Here is a 16,633-nt window from a genome sequence, read left to right on the forward strand (position 1 = left end):
TGTGGGGAAGGCACTGAGAAAGTCCAGCATGGAGCAGTAAGGAAAGTGCTGTGAACGTGCCTTCCTACAGCCCAGAGCAGTTTCTGTGTCCTACAACCCACTTACGCAGATGTACAACATCCCTTCTGCATCCTTCAGTGGGGGAATCCAACCCGAAGTGCTCACAGCCTGCCTCAGTGATGGGAGGTTTTGGGGGCTGTAGGGTCGGGTTTTCACCTCCAGAACCTTGTTTCCTAAGGAGTCTTTTCAAAACACAGGACTGGAAAACCAAAACCTCCTTTTCAGGGACAAAACTAATAGACAGCATTTCAGCTGAGGTTTTAAGCGTGGATTCTTGGTGTGTTTTTTTTTTCATTTAACATTAGCTCAACTCCAGGAAAGGAAATATCAAGGTTTCCTTCACTCTTCAAGGTTCCTACCAGCTTTATGTCCAAAATTAGCAAGCAGACTGATTTAATTGCCAGAACAAAAGGTGTTAGATGGCGTTCCAGTCCCTGCACACCATTGGAAGCATTTCTCCAGCCACCTGCAACCATTCCAGACAACTACAGGCTGGAACTCAGGTTGTGCTGTATCACTGAACCATGCTGGTGGCTCCCAATGGGCCAAAGGACCTGAGCTGGAGATAAGGACAGAGCACAACATGCCATGGGACCCAAGCACAAAGTCACTCCTACAGAGACAGAGCAAATAAAGCAGAACATAATGAGTAATGTGAAATAAGGAAAATATGAAAATGAACGAAAATAAATGAAAAGGGCTCTGAAAACATCAGAGTAAATGGCAATCCTCTCGATAACGAGGACCCGCACTGGTCCTGCCAGAAGCCCTCCTGAAGTCATCAGCAGTCCCTACACCATGTGCAAAGGACTCCGGAGCTGCTGCAGCAGGATTCAGCATTAACCCATCCTTCCTGATTTACAAAAGGGAGAGGCTTCTTTGCATAACAAGTGACAAGCAGGGACACAGCTTGCCAGCAGATCCCCCTTTCCCCCTGGAAAGAAATCTCTTCTGGGTGAATCAGCTCTTCTCTGGATAAATGTTTGCAGTCAGTTTAGCTCTGAGATCTCCTTCCTTTTGCATGCCCGTAATGAATTTGCACAGGCAGAGCCCTAATCCATCGAGTTGCGAAGGGTTTATCAGGGCTTCTTATTTTATTTCTGCCTGTAAATGGGAATTGCCTTCCTTATCGCTATCTAAGAGCACCTGAGTGATTTCTGCTCCGTATTTCCCATCCCGCTGGAATTCAGGATGTGGTGTTATCTGATACTATACAACTGTCACTCGTGTTACTTGCCTTTTTATTTTAATTTGATGGATTTATTGCTTTTTTGGGGGGGGGAAGGGGGAGAAAAGTTTTAATTTCCAGATGAGAGCTCCTCCTTGCTCCCTGCCACTGCTACTCTCATTTTTGGGTGGATTTTTTGGCAGATGGGATCAGGGTTTGTCTTACCTTGCCTCCCTCTGCGCAATGCATGCGCACTTCTGGTGAGTCAAGCAGTAATGGATGGATTTGGATCGTCCCAGCTCTCAAGCCAGCCCAGAAAACTCTGACTGAACAGAACTTGGCAACCTTAGAGACAAAAGAAGCCCAAAAAATGAGCAGGAGATTTCTGCCTCCAACTGGATGCAACAGTCGTGGACATGGGAGCTTTGCAAACGCACAACTCCTCCTCGGGCAGGGGTCTGTCTGCTGGCTCATCTCCATCCATCCCACACTCCTCTGCTGGGTAAGGGTGAAGCCGTGGAGCAGCAAGCAGAAATGATTCCCAATACAACACAACACATGGAACCCAGAGAGCAAGGGCTCGCTGGCACCGGTGAGCAGATACGTAGATCTCAGCCCCAGCAAAGAGAAAGCACTGCTGCTGGAAAGGCACAAGAAGAGATATAAATCCTCCGGATAATGCAGTGATGGATCAGTAGTGGCAAGGCATTAACCTTCACTCTTGAGGAGACACCCAAATGATAACACCTGTAGCCACGCCACTCCGGAGTTATCTGTCTTGTCACTGGGGGAGATAAATCCAAGCCATCACTACACCCCTCTGGCTCACTCACAGATACAGGCAGGGATCAGGGAAATCACAACTAATAATCAATGGAGTGAACGGAATGAGGCTCACATGGAAACCATTTCCTTACAGCCTGTTAAACAATTCCATAGAGCAGGGGAAAACGTGTTATGAGCAAAGGGAGGTCTGCAGGGAAAGTGCTGCACAGCAGGTACAACTGCAGAAGGACAGAGACCAAACCTTCACATGGGAAATGCGAGTTAGTGAAAGCCACTTAAACAAATATGTCTGCAATGGCAGCAGGGAGTGCAGGGGGAGGGAATGATGTGATGGTGAAGCTCATTCCCACAGTGGTCAAGGTGGGGAGAGGCACAGTGGGTCAGATCCTCAGCTGGAGAACATCAGCAGAGCCCCATGAGATGTTCTCCAAGAGAAAGCTTTGGGACTGTACATCCATGTCTTCCATCCCTAGCATATTCTCTCCTATGCCTGCCACACCAGCATCTCCTGGGGAAGGGTGCAAATCCATCTCACACAAACACTGCAAGGACATCACCATCACCTTCAGTCCCGACCACCTTCAAAGTGCGGTCACCAGGTTTCCTGCAGCAGGAAGTCCTGTGATGACATCAGCCTGCATCTACATCAGTCTAAGCTCAGCAGAAAGGAAACAGCAAAAGGAGCCCAGATTTCAAGGGCATCCCTGCCTGCAGCCCATTTTCCTTTCTTCACGGGGATGAGGAGATGCAGCCAACACAGTGCCAACGCAATGCCAACTCAATGTCAACGTAATGCCAACCCAATGTCAACTCAATGCCAACTCAATGCCAACTCAATGCCAACTCAATGTCAACCCAATGTCAACCCAATGCCAACGCAATGTCAACCCAATACCTGCTCAATGCCAACGCAATGCCAACACAGTGCCAACTCAATGTCAACCCAATGCCAACCCAATGCCAACTCAATGCCAATCCAATGCCAACTCAATGCCAACGCAATGCCAACTCAATGCCAACTCAATGTCATCCCAATGCCATCCCAATGCCAACACAATGCCAATTCAATGTCATCCCAATGCCAACCCAATGCCAACTCAATGTCAACCCAATGCCAACCCAATGCCAACTCAATGTCAACCCAACGCAATGCCAACTCAATGCCAACGCAATGCCAATCCAATGCCAACTCAATGCCAATGCAATGCCAACCCAAAGCCAACTCAATGCCAATGCAATGCCAACTCAATGCCAACACAATGCCAACTCAATGCCAACACAATGCCAACGCAATGCCAACCCAATGCCAATCCAATGTCAATGCAATGCCAACCAATGCCAACTCAATACCTGCTCAATGCCAGCTCAACATCAAGCCAATGCCAACCGAATGCCAATCCAATGCCAACTCAATATCAGCTGAATTCCACTGCAACACCAACACGATGCCAACCTAGGCTGCAGCCATTTGGCCCTCTTGGTCAGGAGGGAGCTGGCGTGATAAAGGATCCAGACGACAAGGGTCAAGGTAGTAGATCTCCATCTTCACAAGATCTCAATCTCCAATGCTAAAGCAGGCTTTGCTGCAGATCTTATGTCTGTTGTTCTTTTTCACTTTATCCCCTTGAAGGGATAACTCATCACAACTGTCCAGGGATATGCAGCCAACATTGCAGCCCGGGCTCCAAATATAGCATAGTGCAGCAGCCCATGGGCAGACAGCCAAGCCCCCACCCATGCCCCCAGTCCATCCCTCCCCCGACTGCTTCCTTCTCCCAGCCCTGGGCTGACAGATTTGTGCTAGGGTGGGGTGGGTACATTTGTTTCCTCTTTTCCAAAAAAGAAAAAAAAAACAAAAAACAAAAGGCGATTAACCTCTTACTCCCTTTGCAAGGCACAAGAAACATTTCCCAGCCATAGAAATGGTTTTAGAAGATGAGATCTGCTCCTGCAGCTGTGGCAATGCTATTCTGGCTTCACTAAAATTACAGAGCTGAAGTCACATGTAGGCCTTCGAGAAGCTCTGACCACAGGAGGAGTGGAGCAGACCATGAGCTGAGAGGTCCATGCCCAGCTGCACTGAGGGATTTTCATGTGGGTCACAAGATGTTTCCCCAGCTCCATTTCCCCAAACATAAAAGAAGTGCAGGGAAACTGAGCCAGTCAAGAGAGCACATCGCCATGGAAAGGACCTTTCTAGATCCCCAGGACCAGGGAAATCCAAAGCAAGACCAGCTGCTGATACTGCTGAGCTTTAGGGAGGCTGAGATATCCCAATGGCTTGTGTTCTGGAGAGCCAAAAAAATTCCCATTTAACTCCAATTTCCCCAAATATGGGGTCACAGGTCCCAGCCGTGAAGCACTGGGATAAGGGATGATTGCAGCCAGCTCTTATCCAACCACCTCCTGTACAAACACTCACTGGAGAGTGAAAAAAGGAGAGCGCAGATCACCCCAGCATCCTGGCCAACATCTCTAGCTACTGTCAGGAACACACTGACTGTTCCATAGGCTCCATTCTGCTTCTTACTCTGCAAAGTGCTTTGAAATGCACTGAACATGAAAGGTGCTCCCCCAGACCACTTACAGCTCTGTTTTATATCACAATACCACCCTTTGTCTTTTGGTGGTACCCAATCGTTCCCACTGTTCAGTATTTCAGAGTCACTAGTTTGAATTAATAAAGTCCTGCTGCTGGATTTTCCTGAGGCTCTGATGCTGGGCTCCACAGCCTTGGCTGGAATGCCCTGCATTCCTGCACTGCTGCTGCTGTTGCTTGGGGTGGCACATCAGGGCCAGAAGGAAACCTCTAAATGCCTTTAGCTTCACCGGGTTGCTCTGTATTTAGGCAGCACATCCCACAGAGCTCAGGTTTCTCACCCAGAAACTCCTCTCTCTCCATGACACAGCACAAGAACCCAACTGTTGGCTTTTATCCGGGTGATGCCACTTCGTATCCTCCTGGATCTCTACAGGGATTCTTGCTCGGATTTAGGGGGAAGACCATCTGCAGCACCATGCTAAGAGCCCTCAAGGGATGCTTACCCCTCAAGTTTCTCCCATTAACTTCTTGGAGCCACTTTTACTTTTGGCATCCGCAACATCCTGTGGGCAGAGAGTCCCTTGCTTTAATTACACCTTTGGTGAAAAAGCACTTCCTGCTATTTAGGGCCTCTGCCCAACAATTTCAGGATTTTTTCTAGCTCTTGTGTTACAAGACACAACAAGTTGTGGTTCCTCTCTCTGGAAAGGAATGGTGTTCTGCAAAGACCAGAGATGCTTCCTGCCCCACGGCCCCACGTTATTTGCCTTTTGCTGGCACGCTTGGCAGAGCAGATCCATTTAAAACTCAACTTCCCAACAGGTCTCTTTTTATTTTAAGAGATTAATGCCCCCGTTGTATTAAGAATTTCTTTGTCTTGGGCCAGGGTTAGCAGGTGGCCTTGGCAAGCTCCATCCCACCTGCCTGCACACCTGGGCAATGGGCCCAATTGCCACAGGTGTTAATCAGTGCAGCACAGAGAAACTGCACTTCCACCTGCAGCTGTGCAGCTGGGAGCACGCACAGGTACTGCTTCCGAGATGCAATCCATCCTACAGGACGGGTAGAGGACATCCCTGGCGCACAGGGAGACCCTTCTGACGTTGCACCATGGCACCCACTATGCACACCCATCCCACCCAGGGGCAACGTTTGGGCGCTGAGGTCCTGAAGCCGAAGGAGGAGCACCAACATGGCACCTCCATCCATGGGGAGCATAAGGAAGAGCCCAGCAGCAGACCCACCTCCTCTAAAGGCTGCTGCTGCTCCTGCTCACATGTTGATTCTCTTCCATTCCCTAAGGATCACCCTGGAAACCATTTCCCAGCACATCCCACTGAGCATCAGCTGCTCCACCTCCACGTCAGTGCAGCCAAATGCAAACCATCCACACCTCTCACCTCACATCTTACTAAGGAACACTGCAATCAAACTGCCTGGATTCCAGCACCGTCCAAAAACAACTTTATGGCTTCTAATTTTAGCACTAATCTTCTTTTGCCACGGCTGTGTGATTTCTAATTATTTCATCCCCAAGCCTCGCTCTGATGGATCGTTGTACCTTTTCCAATGCCGAGCGACTTGTAAAGTGCTTTTAAAAAATACACCGATCATTCCGTGTTCATTCCCAGTTCCTACACAAATAATATCCTCACGTACGGCTTCACAGGGGAAATATTATTGTTATTAAAATAATAATAAAAGTGATACCAGCTTACACAGGGAGCTCTGTTTCTCAAAGGTGATCCCAGGCTGATCCCGCAAACATCTTTATTTTGTCTTACAAGTTGTTGTTTAAGTTGTTTAAGAGCATAAATCCATTATCCAGATACGGATCTCTTAATAATTCAGTGCTTTTGGCTTGGCACTTCACTCCCAGAACACTTTTTTTTTTTTTTTTTTTTTCCTTTATTTCCAGATTACAACAAATTGAAGAATAACCTGCGGTGAGGAGCACGGCGTTGGCGCTGACACCCGATGGGAGAGGAGTGCTGTGGACATGCACTGAGATACCCACTTGGGATATCCATCAGGATGATGCCCTTTGGGATTCCCATTTGAGATGCCCATTTGGGATGATGCCCTTTGGGATTCCCATTTGAGATGCCCATCTGGGATGATGCCCTTTGGGATTCCCCTTTGAGATGCCCATTTGGGGAGATGCCCATTTGGGATGATGCCCTTTGGGATTCCCCTTTAAGATGCCCATCTGGGATGATGCCCTTTGGGATTCCCATTTGCCATCACCTGGGACATGCTTTAGCCACCTGGGATACCCTTTCAGATGCCCTTTGGGATGTTCCCTTGGGATGCCCATTTGGGATGCCCACTTGGGACATGCTTTGGGATGCTCGTTTGGGATGCAGAGCAGGGGAGGTGGATGTTTGCCCATTTATTTCCTTTCCTAGGATTTACACTGCACTCCTAATAAACTGAGTAACTGGACAGGATCCATTCGACCTGTGACATTTTGTTTTAGTTACTCTCAAAGCTTTGACAGCAGCAGTTTAAACACCGAGTTGAGGCACTGGGAAAGCACCTCATCCCCACAGATGCAGAGAGGATGGGAAAAATACCCCAAAATACCCTTCTGCAGTCTTAGGGTGAGCACATTTCTCCTTCTTTTTCTTCCCTTTAACTTCCTGAGCCTTTTTTCAATGCACATCATCCCCTTCCTCACTGGAAACTTAAGCTGCGCTCCCCACACTTTCCAAGAGTTAAGGGTTATTAGTTCTTTATTCTCCTTACAATGCCATGCATAGAGTATTTGAGATGGAGATTGTCCAAACAGGAAATAGCCCAGTCAAAGTCCTCAGGCTTGGATCCTAAAATGTCACCACAAGGCAGCATGGAGAGTGGGGCTCTGTGCCATGGGGTGCCCAGAGCCCATGGAATGGGGACTGCCCTCACCCCACTGCCATGCTGGGAATAAAAGCTGATGGTGAGATCTGGGTTTCAGCTTGCTAGCTTTTATTAACCAGCTTTTTGTGGAGGAACCCTACAGACAGGGTTAAAAATCATAACCCTCTACCAGCTGATACTTTTATTGGCACACAGAATTTAATAAGGGATATAAGCATGCTCAGGAAGCCAGCCCTACAGGAAATCATTCATCCTCAGTGTTTCAGAGTAACATCCACAGCATCCTGCCGGCTTCACTCTCACTCAGTTCTCTTCAAACTCAGCTGTCAGAACTGTGCTTTTCAAGCTCACATCCCGAGCTTTGGGAAGAAGGAAGCTCGAAGCAAACCCTGCCCATGGCTTCATGCATGGCCTCATGGCACCAGTGAAACCACACCAGGATGTAGAACAGGGCACAGTTTAGCCCTTTGGTTTCCATTTGTCTACCTTGGAGCAAGCTGAGAAGGATGGAGCACTGGACAACTGGATTTGATGGGAGGTGGGGCTGGGTAGCTTTAGTGTCCCTTCCAACTCAACCATTCTGTGATTCTACCATTCTATGATCCTTAAGGTCTCTTCCAACCCAAGTCAACACTAGGATTTCTATGATTCTACAATTTTCAGTCTTTGTTTACTTGTGATGGGAGTGAAAAAAACAAAAACCAAACAAACAAAAAAAAACAAACAAGAAACCCACAACAAAAAAAAACCACAAAAAATCCTGTAATTATTTTTCCAGCTTTCTGCAAGTTGAATTCAAACCTCCTCAGCAGAACAGCTATCTCTCACTGCCAGAATGGTGATCGAGAAATTCCCTTCCTGGAGGTACAGGAGATTTCTTTGTTTTTTGGGAGGGAGGTGATGCAGTCGTGATTTCTTTGGAGCACTGGTGATTACTGTGGTGTCAAGTCACTGATCTACAGCGTGACGACGTTTAGGGGAATGAAAATCTACATCGACAGGAAAGTTTGGCACCTGGCTTCCAGCAACTCTGCTTCATCCAGCCTCTGGGCAACAGAGAAGAGTTCATGTCTGTGGTGCAGCACAACAATCCCACTGGGATTAGAATAAGCCATAGAATCACGGAATCGTTAAGGTCAGAAATGACCTCTAAGACCATCGAGTCCAACCCCAGCCTGCTCCCGGTCCTGCTGCTTCCATCCAGACACCTGGGCCTGTTGGTTGCCCACATGGCACCACCACCCCCGTGGAGACTTGGAAAAATGAAGCACTGTTGGGCTGCAGTCAGGAGGTGCAAAGCAGCTTGATGTGGGGGTAAGGAAGGCATTGATCTGTCAGAGCAGAGCGGGTTCCGTGACCTGAGCAGAACAGGTTAACAGATCCATGGAATGGACAACAAGAAATATCTCTGCAGCTTGTCTGCAGAACTCAGAACGAATTTCACTCACAGTCCATGCAGAGAATGAGAACAGTTACCTAGGGCTGCTCCTGAAAGGTGCTGAATGCAGTCAAGTGGTCTCAGTTCCCATACGGCTCTGTAACTCAGGGGCTCTCAGCAGGATCAGCCGTGGAGCCTAGATAAAACAAGACCAGTTGGGCTCAGGACAGTCCTCTTTTGTAAAACAAGCTGTACCACAGTTTTAAAAACCCACCCCAACCCCATGTGCTAGACCCACAATCCTGCACAAAACAGGATGATGGCACTTCTGTCCACACAGCCCTTTGTTTTTTGAGGTCCCCTGGGACGCATGGCTTGGGGTGGCCAAGTCCTCCTTCTTTCCCTATAAGGGGAACAGATGAGGGGAAGAAAACAATGCTCTCTCCTCACTTGCCTAATGGAAGAACAAAAGCACAGTGATCCCTTCCAAAAATGTCTTTTGAGGAACACATGAGCAAGGCCTCAGTATTTCTGGTTATTTACATCTGGACGAGCTCCAGCCTGGCAGAGCCTTGATGTCCCCTTGTAGGACTCAGAGCCACACAGATCATGGGACATCCCCATGCAGGTCTCAAATGGATCCCAAATTAACCCAGGACTGAACACGTGGCCATGCAGGCACCCCTGGGCAGGCATGTGCAGATAGAGCCATCCTTATAGCACCTCCTACGTTTGCCATAGCGCCCATTTGCAGTCCCATCTGTTTCCAGCCTGCTCCACATCCCAGCAGAGCTGGGATTAAACCCACTGACGCCACAGCCAGCCCCAAAGCAGGCTCAGACCCGTCATTGTTCAGTGGTGTTGGCTGCAACACAGCAGAAGGGGATTTCTGTCCCGAGTGCTGCTCATGGAAAGTCCCTGACTGGCCCAAGACCATGGAAAAACAGAAAATCTAACTTGAATCCCAAGTTGGTGGCAGGCTGTCTATGTTTCTCTCCCGTGACCAGTTACCATGGATAGATTTCTGAGGTCAGCAGTGCAATTGTTCACGGCACTGCTCCCATTAAACAGAAGAGAGCAAATCATCCTGGCTGTACCCTGCTTTCATTTCCAGAAATTCTTTGTGCATTTGTTTGCTTAAATTATTTCTCTAATTTAAAGAAACAATGCAATCTTCCAGAGCGATGGCCCAAATCTCTCCAGTCACCCTGCTGTGGCTCATTACTTCCGCGCTCATTAACAAGGACGGTTATTTCCCTGAGGTTTAATAGAAAACCTTCTTTCCATCATGCAGAGAGGCATTATGGTAAGTTCGGGCAGACTTACACTGCGTTCCTGCAGTGCTGGAGGTGAGAGCAAGGCACCAGTCCTCCTTGGGGTGCTGCACAAAAGAGGTGCCCTAAACTGAGCTTTCTTCACCCAAAGCAGATCGCGTGTGCTGGGGTGGGGAGCCGAGGGCCCCACGTGCCATTTTTCTGCCTTTTGCAAATGCAAAAGAAGAATGCTCCCTGCTGAGAACCAGTCAGAGCTCCATGTGGGGACGGGACCCTGCCAGCACCACAGCCCTCACCCCAAAGTGCAGGCTGGGTTGTTTCGATGCACTGGGATGAAATTAGTGATGCTGGAGGGGCAGATCTGCACCCAGACCCCTCTGGGAGCAGCAGGCGTAGGGTTTCCTTTGCTAATAATCTGAATTAAGCAAGCAGGACACCAACTGACTGCCTGACTGCCAGGTGCCTTTCTGGACAGTCTGCAGAGCTCTTTGCATGGCAGAATCAGATCATCATGAAAAAACATGCAGGTGCTGGTGACGAGGCAGAGCCTGCTCCTTGCTCCCCGCTGCAACACACAAGAGGTTAAACAAACACTGAGCTGCAGTAACATGAGCTGAGAAGCAAGCAAACGCACGTCAAACACACAATATCCCAGGAAAAACACGTCCAGGAGCTCACACAGCATCACCCAGCCCTTCCTGCAGTGCGTGGCATCAGCACCGCACCGAGCCAGCGCCTTGGCACAGCCTCTCCCTTCCTCCTGCCTCGACTTATAAGGGCATCTGCCCTTCTGCAGCCCCGCAGAGCTGCTCCTCGGTATTATTTATACAGCAGGGCTTGTCAAGCGGAGCTACAGATGTTGGCGTGCAGCTTTCTCTCTTCATCCTGAGCTGTGATAGCACTCTGCAGCTCAGCCAGCCCACCGAACCATAGTGCATAAATAACAAATAGTGCCCAGTTCATCCCAAGAGCCCGGCTTCCCTGCTCAGAGGGGGAAGTGCCCAGCTCTGCAGGGTGAGCTGCGATGGCAGGGGCTGCAGGCAGAGCACACATTGCCATGAATAATTCAAACAGAGCAGCTCGAAGCTGGAGGAGAGAGCAGATGTGAGCTCAGCACCCACGCTCGGGCAGCTTTTGTGTCATTAAGCAAGGCAAGGAAACCCTAAACCCATGGAAAAGTTCAGGCTGTAGCACTGTCGACTTTCCAGCCTGTCTCACCATACACATCATGATACCTTTGTGATGTTCCACCAGGCCCCCAGCTGACCATACTGCTTCTCAAGGCAGTTTTGTGATCATTGGGCCGTGGTGCCCATCCAAGATCCCAGCCCCACAAGTCCACAACCCCACAGTCCTCAGCGTGCGCAGCCAGCTGTGATCTCTGACCTCACCAGCAAGGAAGTCTACACTTCAAATTGTCCTTGGACAGAACATTATTGACTCTATCCACACTTTCTCCCATCCTTAATCTACTTACGCTTAATCTTCTGAATTAAAAACATCCTTCAGCACCACTGCCTGTAGCACCGTTGCTCTGAAAGTGACATGGCAGTGGAGTCTGCTACAGATGCTCCATTGCCCACAGAACGAAAACGTCAATGCTTCACAAATAACTGCCTGTCTGGTAGGAAACCCCTCCCTGCTGAGAGCAGAGAGGCATTGCAGAGCCACGGCAAGGCACACATCTCCATGCCATCCCAAAATAATCCCCTGAGCATGCACCACACTGATCCCTCGACCTGGAGGTTCCCTACCCTTGCTTTTTTTGTCCCAGGTAGAGAAAACGACTAACAAACACACAAAGACAGAGGTATCACATCTTCAGGCACCAGAGGAAAGGAGTCATCGAGCAAATCAGGCTGCCCAGAAAAGCAAGGGCTGGAGCACGGCAGCAGAAAGCAGAGCTTACATCTTGCTCTGGTAATGTTTCTGTTTATTTGCATATCAAACCACTTGCCAATTAACTGTATAAGATATATATATATTCCTCATATATAATATGAGGAAATTATGCAGGGTAGCTCTTCAAAATGAAGGAACGCCAGGGCTGGGATGGGTCATTGCCCTTCACTCAGTCCCTCCAGGTGTTCCCTTCTCACATACTCCCAATAGTCACCTCCTGCATCTCAAGAACACACCCAAATGTCTGTCTTTTGCAATTGCACAGACACAAACGCAATATTTGCATTTACACTGCGTGCACTGGATCTTCTCCTGCAGCAGGTCTGGGATCATTACATTCTCATTCTCCTCTGCTAGTTGCATGCTTGCAGCTCCTTGCCTTGCTTTAGGGCAGGCTTTGTGTCTCAGTGCAACATGCAGAGGAGCAGGGCTCCTACAAGCTCTGATCGCACACAGCAAGAAGGTGGGAAAGCAGCAGCCTGATCCCACAGCACCCACCAGCCCAATGCACACAGAGGAACACGTGTGCATGCGAAGCAGCTGCTGAACCAGGTCCTTATGGTTATTGGCTATCTCCAGATGGCAGCTGGAGCCCGGGGCTGCACCATCACAGTGCCCTAAAAGCCATTCCTGCTGCCCTGCACCATGGGGAGATTGCACTGCCTAGGCAGGGTGCAGAGCCACGAAGAAGCAATGCTGGCAATGCAGATTCCATCTCTCCCAGTTCCCTCCTGCTGGGATGCTTGGAGGAGCCTGCTTCTTCACGGCCTTGCAATGTCCAATCCTTCTCTTGTATGGCCACCACCAGGCTCCCTTCAGACAAACAAGGTCACCAAACAAGCTAGCAGAGCGTCCTTGCTTTTGATGAGCAAACAGGGATGGTTTCCCCTGCTTCTTGCTGAAGGATTTGTGGGGGCACTGGAAGACCCACTAGGATAAAAAAACAAACAGCACTACGGGGAATCCCCATAGCTGGACACAGGGCACCATGTGATCCATCACACCAAAGGAAGGACACAGGTTTCTTGCTACTGTCCCTGAGCACGTGGTATGCAGGTGGCTCATGGCCCCCAAGACCCTTCTGGTTTTTGATGATGCCACTGTCATTTCATCACAGTCAGACACAGGTCCTGCCTGCCCAGTAGCTCATACACCAATGTATCTTGGAACTAGGTGATGCTCGAGGTTCCTCCCAACCCAAGACATTCTATGACTCTATCCTCTCTCCTCCCATATGGAAACCATGCCCAGGAAATGAAAATTTTGGACACAAATGGAAAAATCCAGAAATCCAAGAACAGAATTCCCAAGGAGATGTGTGCAGTTCCAAAGTGCCCATCCAGACAGCTGGAGTACAGGGAAACACAAGTGCAGTTCTCTGGCAATTCAAGACACCCCTGGAGGTGATGTGAAGGGGAGGAACGAGCACCATTCCTCGGCGCTCGTTTTTTGCTAGCAAGTTGGACTAATCTGTGACATTAGGCACATTTCCCTTCGATGCTAACATGAGAACAAATCAAAAGGAGCCCAGCTGGCTGCGCTCCTGCTTGTAATACATTACATACATTAAAAAAAAAAAAAAAAAAAAATTAAAAAAAAAAAAAGGTTTTATCTTTTCAGAGCATATGAAAAGGTACACATTCCTGCCTGGCTGCAGCGCTTGGCCTCGCCGTGCCTGTAATTGGAAGCAATGTGCTCAGCTTCACGGGCGTCCCATTCACAAGCACGACGAGGAAGCATTCCATTTTTCAATAGGAAATTTCATTGCTGGAAAAAAACAATCCACCTTCCTTCCCTCTGCGGAAAGCCAAAGGCTGAGCGCTCTGCTAGCAACGCTTTCAGCCCTGAGCTCAGAGCTGCCAGAAGGTGCATTGCTCGGAAGCACATCGGGTTCTTTTCTATTTGCTTGGGAAAACTCAAAGGCTCCATTTGCAACTTTTATTTCCATGACCACAAGTGCCAAACAGTCCCACGGTATTTTGTGGCAGTTTTCCTGAGATTTTCAGCTCTCCACCCAATGTGAGGACCTGGAATGCACCTGGTGAATGCACAAGCCACATCAGCATCCAAAGGGGCATTTTGCACAGGGATTTCCCTAGAAATAGAGTATTTTTAATAGAGTTTTATGAGCCTAGGACACCCCTGGCTATGTGGAACTGAGTAAAAGTCACCTTACACCAACTAAGAGAATGGGTTTTCTGGAAGGAACAACAGGAGCTGTGGAGAAAGTTAATCTGTGAGCGAACTGTAGGGACATAAAGAGCTGTGAGGCCATGAGGAGCTGCAGAGCCATGGAGAGTTGTAGGGCCATGGGGGGCTGTAGGGCCACAGGGGGCTGCAGGCCACCACGAAACCTCTCCTCACTTCTTCTCTGAGCCAAATAAACCAGGGAAGCTCAACACAAAATGTCCAATTCCTTAGTAGAGTCTGAGTGACGGGGTGATGCTACACACTGAGATCTGGATATCTGGGGCAATAGGGGCACTTGATTGTTTCCTCCAGCAAGAAATCATATTTTTCCACACTGAGAAGACAAGGTACAGCTTCCCCATGTCTGCCCAGAGTTAGGCACAGGATTCAGCCCTGAAGAAAAATGCAAATCATAGCATCAAAGCCCTGACAGAGTCCTCACAAAGTCTTCTGGCTCAGCCTTGGCCCACAGCAGAGACCCCGGGAGCACACAGGAGGAGAAGCCTTAGTTCAGGACTGCCAGGGACAGATGCACAGCCCACCAGGCTTCTTCAGAGGTTCTTCAGAGAGGAATTCCCCAAGGGGAGATCTTCACCATGAGGGTGGTGAGGCCCTGGCACTGGTTGCCAGAGCTGTGGGTACCCCAGCCTTGGAGATGCCTGAGGCCATGGAAGGGACCCTGGTAAGCCTGAGCTGGTTGGGGGGGATGCGACCCAGAGCAGGGTGTGGGGCTTGGGGTTTGAGCTCCCTTCCAACCCAACGGTTGTAGGATTTTACTGTCCCAAGGATCCACTCTTAGTGGGAAGTCCCATCATGGACCCTGTTAAAACTCAACAGGCCAGAAAAGTCAAGCCAACGTTTGTCTCTGCTGTCCATCACCCTGGATGTTGGGCTGAAGACTTCAAACTCCCTGAACGCCGGAGCCGAAATTGCCCCACTAAACCCCAACAAACCTTCGAGCAGACAAACAGCAAGCATCTATTTTTGCAAGCTGGGCTCATTGTTGTTGTGATTTCACGCTGAGCCACCACCAAAGCTTTCCTAGAACTCATTAACGGTGATGGCTGCAACACCATTCCATCTGGACTTCCTCTTCAAGGGTAGGGTGGGAGCACACAAGTGCTGATTGGCCTATTGTCCCACAGAGTGTCTCCAGCACACTGAAGGCTGGGAGAGCTTCCTACAATGGGACCCGAGCGCGGATGCGTGTTTCTGGGATTATGAGAAGGAAAAATAAAAAGATGCCTCTAGAAGAGTCTTCGTGGCTCTTTGTGTGACAGCTCACAATAACAGACGGGGTAAAACAGAACAAAGCTGATTTAAATTATGCAACTCCAGGAACGTGGTGTTCACTTAGGCTTCAGGAAATCACCATTTCTTAGAACTGCCAGCATCCACGTCTGCATGCATCCCACACATACACGCCCCTACTAGAGCTCTATGGGGCGTTTGTTCATTCTCCAGCAAACGTTACGTCCCTTCCGTGAGGAGATGGAAAAGGCAAAAGAGAGCAAAATCATCTGCAGCTCACCCGTTCTTAAACAGAAGTATCCTTTAATTTGTATCCGACAGCAAAAGTGGAGGGATGCCTAGGTTCAGGATTAGATAGGCGTGTTCCAAAAACCATCCCCACACGGTGCTCCTCTCCTGCCCCAGGAAGTATTTATGCCCTGCTTGCACATGAGGTTGCAGGGATGCACTGGCCATTTTTACTCCTTTTTATCTGTTTTTATCATCTTTTCATCCATTTTTATCATCCATCTTGGGGCTCCCAGGGATGATGGGAGAAGGGCATAAAGAGCCAGGAGCTCTGCAGATCCCCCTCCTCTTATTTCTCTCAGCTCTGCCTGGGAAAAAGGTGACTCAGGGGAAAAGTGTAAGGAACCCTGTATGGCATGAAAGTGGGACAAGGCAGCCCCCAGCCTGGCATGCTCCAAGCACCTGCTCTGTCATCTGGCAATGGGGAAGAGCCCAGCTGGGTCATGGCTACAGATGTTGGTGTACAGATGTTGTATGGTGCTCAAAGCAAGCCACAAGCGTTGTTCAAACTGCTTATACAGGGATATACACAGTGCCAGTGCCATCAGTCTGTGCTGCAATAGATGTGAGATGGGAAGGGATATGCGTGGGGGTATTTAGGACTTTATCATAATCTTCCCAAAGAAACACTTTTTATTATAGCTGGCAGAAAGTTTGTAAAAAAAGTGCTGAATGTGGCCATGATATGACTGATGGGGAAATTCTTACATGTAATCTAATCTAATCTACTTCTTGATGTATTTACAGTACCGCATTCCTCACCATGGTTTCAGAGTGGTATTTAAGAGCTGAGGCTCATGAAGATGATATTAAAAGGTAAATGGGTCCTCAGTTCAATGTGCTCCTCACTATAAAGAAGAAAAAAAAAGAGGGAAAGAAGGAAGGAGAAAGAAGAATGAAGAAAGAACAGTGAAAAAAGAAAAAGAAAAAGA

The 16,633-nt window shown here is 48.8% G+C and overlaps 1 protein-coding gene across 1 annotated transcript in view; it reads right to left on the reverse strand.

Annotated features, from left to right (window-relative positions):
* The window catches only part of ZBTB7C (zinc finger and BTB domain containing 7C), a 66,649-nt gene extending 57,685 nt beyond the window's left edge, over positions 1–8,964 (reverse strand). The window contains exon 1 of the mRNA XM_042831207.1: positions 8,895–8,964. The gene's annotated coding sequence lies outside the window, so the exon portion shown is untranslated. The remainder of the gene's footprint in view (positions 1–8,894) is intronic.
* Between the last annotated feature and the right edge of the window lie 7,669 nt (positions 8,965–16,633).

The sequence above is a fragment of the Centrocercus urophasianus genome, unplaced genomic scaffold, assembly GCF_019232065.1.
Source record: "Centrocercus urophasianus isolate 14NV4802_14NV808 unplaced genomic scaffold, USGS_Curo_1.0 seq_35, whole genome shotgun sequence".
Taxonomy (NCBI): Eukaryota; Metazoa; Chordata; class Aves; order Galliformes; family Phasianidae; genus Centrocercus; species Centrocercus urophasianus.